This window comes from Lupinus angustifolius, chromosome LG12 (genome assembly GCF_001865875.1).
Source record: "Lupinus angustifolius cultivar Tanjil chromosome LG12, LupAngTanjil_v1.0, whole genome shotgun sequence".
NCBI lineage: Eukaryota > Viridiplantae > Streptophyta > Magnoliopsida > Fabales > Fabaceae > Lupinus > Lupinus angustifolius.
The window spans coordinates 1,656,350-1,662,851 of NC_032020.1; the positions used below are offsets into that span (position 1 = coordinate 1,656,350).

Consider the following 6,502-nt stretch of genomic DNA (forward strand, 5'->3'; position numbering starts at 1 on the left):
AAAACGGCCATGGGGCAGACAAAACATTTAGCAGGCTGGGAGGTGCATTAATATTATCAGCATAAATCTGGCATTTGTGACATTTTCGTACATGATCGCAACAATCACTTTCCATTGTTAACCAGAAATAGCCTGTTCTCAAGATTTTCCAAGCCATTGAGTGCCCATTCGTATGGGTCCCAAACATTCCTTCATGTATGTCTTGGATGATTTTCTCTGCTTCCTTGGCTTCTACACACCTCAGTAGCGTCATGTCATGGTTTCTTTTGTACAACACGTTTGCGTTTAGAAAGAAGCCCATAGCTAACCTTCGTCGAGTCCTTTTATCATTTTCTGTGGCCTCAGGAGGATACTCTTTGCTCTTGAGGTATGTCATTATGTCATGGTACCAAGGCTTTCCATCAGACTCGGATTCGATTTCACAGCAGTATGCAGGCTGATCTTTGCTTGATATTCTGATAATTGGCATTTCCTTTTCACCTATCTGGAACATGGAGGACAAAGTTGCCAAAGCATCAGCCAACCGATTATCTTCCCTTGGGATATGGTAAAAGTCTATTTCCTCGAATCGATCGATCAACTTTTGGACATGATCTCTATATGGTATCAACTTAGAATCTCTGGTCTCCCATTCCCCTTTTACTTGATGAATCACTAGAGCAGAGTCTCCGAATACTTCTATGGATTTAATTCTTGACTCCAAGGCCGCCTCCAAACCCAAGACACATGCCTCATACTCCGCGATGTTGTTGGTGCAGTCAAAGCATAGCCGAGCAGTAATCAGGATGAATTTATTCTCTAGGGAGATCAATACTGCCCCTATTCCGTGTCCGGGTATATTGGAAGCCCCATCGAACACCAGAGTCCATCTATCTCCTTCTATTTCAGTGCCTGGAGATATCATCATAATCCCTTCATCGGGGAATTCCCCATTAATCAAATCCCCTTTGTTTATAGGTTGGCTGGCGAGATAATCGGCAAGGACACTTCCTTTTATTGCCTTCTGGGTGACATACACAATATCATACTCGGATAATAGTACTTGCTATCTAGCAATTCTCCCCGTCATAATAGGCTTCTCAAATATGTACTTAATTGGATCCATTTTAGATACCAACCAAGTAGTGTGGCTCAACATGTATTGCCTGAGACGACGCGNGACGTGCAGCCCAAGCTAAGGCACAACAAGTGCGCTCCAACAGAGAATACCTCTTCTCACAATCATTGAATTTCTTGCTCAGGTAATAAATGATCTGCTCTTTCTTCCCTAACTCATCATGTTGTCCTAGAATACAACCCATGGACTCGTCCAGCACTGTCAGATACATGATTAGGGGTCAGCCTGGGACTGGGGGCATCAATATCGGCGGTTTTGTCAAGTATTGCTTGATTTTTTTGAACGCTGTTTGGCAGTCATCATTCCATTTCACTACTTGATTCTTCCTCAATAGCTTGAATATGGGTTCACAAGTTGCAGTTAGTTGAGATATGAACCGGGAGATGTAGTTCAGCCGACCCAAGAACCCTCTGACTTCTTTCTCCGTCTTAGGGGCTGGCATTTCGGTGATGGCTCTGATTTTTTCAGGATCAACCTCTATGCCTTTCTGACTAACAATGAAGCCCAAGACTTTGCCAGATTTCACTCCAAAGCTGCATTTAGCTGGGTTCAACTTGAGCTGATACTTTCGTAACATCTCAAAGAGCTTTCGCAGATTGGGGACATGCTCTTCTTCCGATTTGGATTTGAAAATGATATCGTCGACATAGACCTCGATCTCCGTGTGCATCATATCAGGAAAAATGGCGATCATGGCCCTTTGATAGGTGGCCATAGCATTTTTTAACCCGAATGGCATCACTAGATATCGGAAGGTACCCCATGGGGTAATGAAGGTTGTTTTATCTATGTCCTCCGAAGCCATCTTAATCTGGTGGTACCCGGAGTATCCATCCATGAATGAGAATAAAGCATGATCGGTTGTACTATCGACTAGAACATCGATGTGTGGCACAAGAAAGTCATCCTTTGGACTAGCCCGATTAAGGTCTCTATAGTCAACACATATCCGGAGTTTCCCCCTTTCTTTGGCACTGCAACTATGTTGGCCACCCATTCGGGGTATGTAGAGACTGTCACGAACTTGGCTTCCAACCATTTTTCCACTTCCTCTTTGACCCTTAAGGATATGTCTGGCCTCATCCTTCGCAGTTTTTGTTTTACTGGTTTATAGTCTTCCTTTAGTGGCAGTTTGTGTTCCACTAAATCTCGATCTAGACCTGGCATCTCGTCATATGACCAAGCGAATACATCCTTGTATTCATGTAGAAGCGCGATGAGTTTTCCTTGCTCAGTTCTATCCATGATTGTGCCTACCCGAACCTCCTTCTTTTCTTCCTCTGAACCCAGATTCACCAACTCGACGGGTTCCCCATGAGGCTGAATTTCTTGGCTTTCTTGTTTGACTAATCTCAGCAATTCCGGTGACACTTCGCAGTCTTCGTCACTGTCACCTTCCTCTGCTTGATTTATCGAGTGATCAAAATTTGGCAAGTGATTATTAATGATGTCATTAGATATAGATTTGATGTCAGATCTGCATTATGGTTTATTGGTTTATATCAGGTTAATTTATTGATTTGTTTAGGCAGAAAGTGCAATATAAAATTGTTCAAGAAATGGAATGAAATGCGATGGTTTGTTTTATTAGAAATCACACTGATGAAAGTAAAAACATGCCCTTATTAACACGAGATCCAAATGCCCAGGGCTAGGCAAATGGTGACCAAACAAGTTTAGAAATGTTAAAACATTTTCAATTACATTGGCCCATAAATACAGCTAGCAACATCCTTTCTGGTCCAATTGTCCAAGATCATGCCTGGAGGGCACTGGTACACCTGACTGAAATCATCATCTGGCTGGTCTTCACTCATCATTGCAATCAATTTCTGTTCTGGGAAGCCTGCACTCACAAAACTCTGACTGATGTGGGGGATGGGAATCCTTCTGCTATTATTTCTGTAATGCCCCGGACGAGTGGTACTTCTCTTCTTTTCCTCTGCCAGTCGGTCCTCATCAGCTTTGCTGGGTTTATAGCCCAATCCATATCGACCATTATTAATTGGGAGGGTTATGGTGTTTTCAATCCCCTGACTGCATCTCCCCAAACCTTTTCCTGGCTGGAATCCTTTCTTTAGCATGACCCTCGCCATGTTAATGGAGACATTAGAGGGTGGCAGATTGAGTTTAGGATGTCCTCTCCTATTGGAAGNATGGGGTATCACTAAGCTGAGACACCATAATGTCTTCTTCACCCATGATGGTTATCAACTTGCCCCCCGCGATAAACTTCACCTTTTGATGCAATGAGGAAGGTATAGCGCCGATGGAATGGATCCATGGCCTTCCCAAAAGACAGCTGAACGACAGATTGATATCCATGACCTGAAATAGGATCTGGAAATTACACGGCCCAATCTTCACGGGTAGCTCGATTTCTCCCAGCACATCCCTTCGGGCTCCATCGAAGGCTCGAACAACTGTTGAACTGGGTTTTATGGCTGAGTCGTCCACTCGTAATTTAGACAATGTCCTCTTGGTTATCACATTGAGCAACGTACCATTGTCTATCAACACCCTTCCTATTACAAAATCTGTGTACATGATGGAGATGTGGAGAGGACGGGTGTGCCCTGTTCCTTCACTCGGTATTTCCTCATTGCTGAAGGAGATAAAGTTATCGACCATGATATTATTGACGATACCATCTAATTTGCTAGTACTTATATCATGGTCGACATGGGCCTGGTTCAGCACTTTCAGTAGGACCTTTCTGTGAGCTTCTGAATTCATCAGTAAAGACAACAACGATACCTTGGCTGGAGTGCGGCTCAACTGGTCAACTATTTGGTACTCGCTTTGCCTGATGAATCGCAAGAACTCACAAGCTTCATCATCTGTGACTTCTCTCTCAACATCAAATGGAGGGATCTCAACCCAGGCTGCTCCAGAACTGGTATCTACTAGCTTATCAACTTTTTCTTTGCCTTTAGACGCATTGATGACTTTAATGGCTATCTCAACAGGGTTATAAACCATTCCGTCCTTGTCATATTTCCTACCCCGGCCAAGTGGACAACTTCATTTGTTGGAACTGGCATTTTTCCGACTTCTTCCCGATACTTCCAAGGGACGGCTCTGTCTGATTGATATGGGAATGGACTCGGTTGTCTTGCTACCTCATGACCCATATTTCTCAAATGAGGCGCCCATCGGGGCGGAGCTGCATATGATGGTGTGCCAGTAGGTATGTTGAATACTGGTACAAACTTCCTTATAATGACCGGACTCGGACTTTCCTCGTCTTTTTCAATGACACATATGTCAGAACATTCATTTCGCCTTCCGATCCTCAACAACCGGGAGTCCAATAATTCTTGTATCAATGACCTGAACTTCGAACATTCTTCTATGTTATGGTCTGTAGTCCGATGTAGCATGCAAACGTCACCTTCATGTTGACCATCTTGTGTACACTTCACCAGACCTCTTTTGCACATCTCCAAAAATATGATCTTTAGGGGTGTCTTTATGTCTTCCACCCTGTCAATAATAGTGTCTGCCTCATCCCACTCTAAGACATTCACCCCCTGGTTCCCATGATTGGGCAAAGGGTTGTTTGTGATAGTGGGAACATCGTCTTTGAATTTCAATAACCATCCGGAATCGATAAGATCATGCACTCTGTGTTTTAATGCCTTACAAGTTTTGATTGAATGCCCTACTACTCCCGAATGGTAAGCACAATTGACATTGGGGTTGTACCATGCGGCCATAGTATTTGGGACTCTTCCTAGAATGGGTGCTAGGATGCGCTCTGTTTGTAAGGTGGCGAATAGTTCGGCATAGGTCATAGGGATAGGGTCGAAAGTCCTTCTTTCCTGAGCTTGGTATTGCGCGGGTGGATGATGGTTTTGGGCTTGGTTATTTGGCTGATAGTTGGGCCTGGGTTGATAGAGGTTTGGTTGTGGTTTGTTGTATTGAAAGGTTGTGGTTTGTTGTATTGAAAGGTTGTGTTTTGTTGAAGTGGTGGGCGGCTGTGGTTAATGTAGGCTATTGGTTGGTATGGGATCTGGTATGTGTTTTGCGGGCTCGGTTGGTATGGTGTTTGGTTGTGTTGAGGGCGGTGTGTATATGAACGGGGATTGTTGTTTATCTTGTTTGATGTCTTTTGGGGTTCTCCGTCTATGTAGTGGGCTTCGGTTTCTTTTTTCTTCATGTAGTTGGGCCTTTTGGGCTCTCCGGTTTGTTCGGCGGCAATCTTTCCCGTTTTCATGTTTTGCTCAATTCTGTCTCCTACTCTAATCAATGAATTGAAATCAGATGTATTATTCCCAATCATCTTGTCGAAGAAAGGGTTAGGGAGAGTATTGATGAAGATAGTGATCTGCTCTTCTTCCTCCAGACGGGGTAAGACTTGTGAGGCCACTCCTCTCCATCTCTGTGCATATTCCCTGAATGATTCACTTGCCGGTTTCGTCATGTTTTGAAGCTTGTTGCGGTCCGGCGCAGAGTCCTCATTGACTTTGTACTGCCTTATGAAGGCATTAGAAAGATCCAGGAAGGTCTTAATGTGCTTGCTTTCGAGGCGGATGTACCACAAAGTGGCGATCCCCACAAGGCTATCTTGAAAGCAATGAATCAGCAGCTTATCATCATTATGGTACGCTGATATTTTCCGGGCGTACATATGAAGATGGCTCTTCGGGCATGTAGTCCCATCATACTTTTCGAATTCGGGAACCTTGAATTTAGGAAGAAGAACGACATCTGGGACCAGACACATTTTAAAAGCGTTCTTTAAATCGGGACAGTTAGCCCCTTCCACAACTTTAAGCCTTTCATTAATGATGTCCCACATTTCATCTTCCTTCCCCTTCCCTTTATCATCGCGCTGATTGTCTTTACTAGTTTGATGTCCGGCAGTGTTTCTATCATTCTTGGGACCATGGTAGTTAGGATCGTCATCCGAGTCATGTTGGTCAGTGTGTTGTGAGTTTTCTTTGTTTGACGAGGTATGTCCTTGTGATGCACCCTGGTGCTTAGAGGCAGACTCTTGGTTGTGCCCTCCTTCATTGGCATTACGTGCGGATTGGGCCCGCTTATCTGCTGCAGAAGAATTTCCAGATGCCATTTCTTGCTGCATGGCTACCATCATTCTCATCATCAGTGCTATTTGCTCTTTCAGCTTAATCACCTCGGGATTCCCTCCAGTAGTAGCTTTCTGGTCGGCCATGGTCTTTGTTTTTGATCGGGTATTGTAAGGATGTTGGTGCGCAATGATTACAGAACCTGAATTATTTTGAAAAATAAAAAGTTGAAAAATAAATGATAAAAATGAAAGCAAAAAGATTTCTTTGTCTTCGAGAAGCTTGGTATAGTAAGACATCTTGACCCGCATTCGCTGACTACGAGGCGCACCCCAATAGTTTCTCTTGCGTT

At 43.9% G+C, this 6,502-nt stretch overlaps 1 pseudogene; it reads right to left on the reverse strand.

Annotated features, from left to right (window-relative positions):
* Positions 1-6,296, reverse strand: part of LOC109361813 — a 6,858-nt pseudogene extending 562 nt beyond the window's left edge.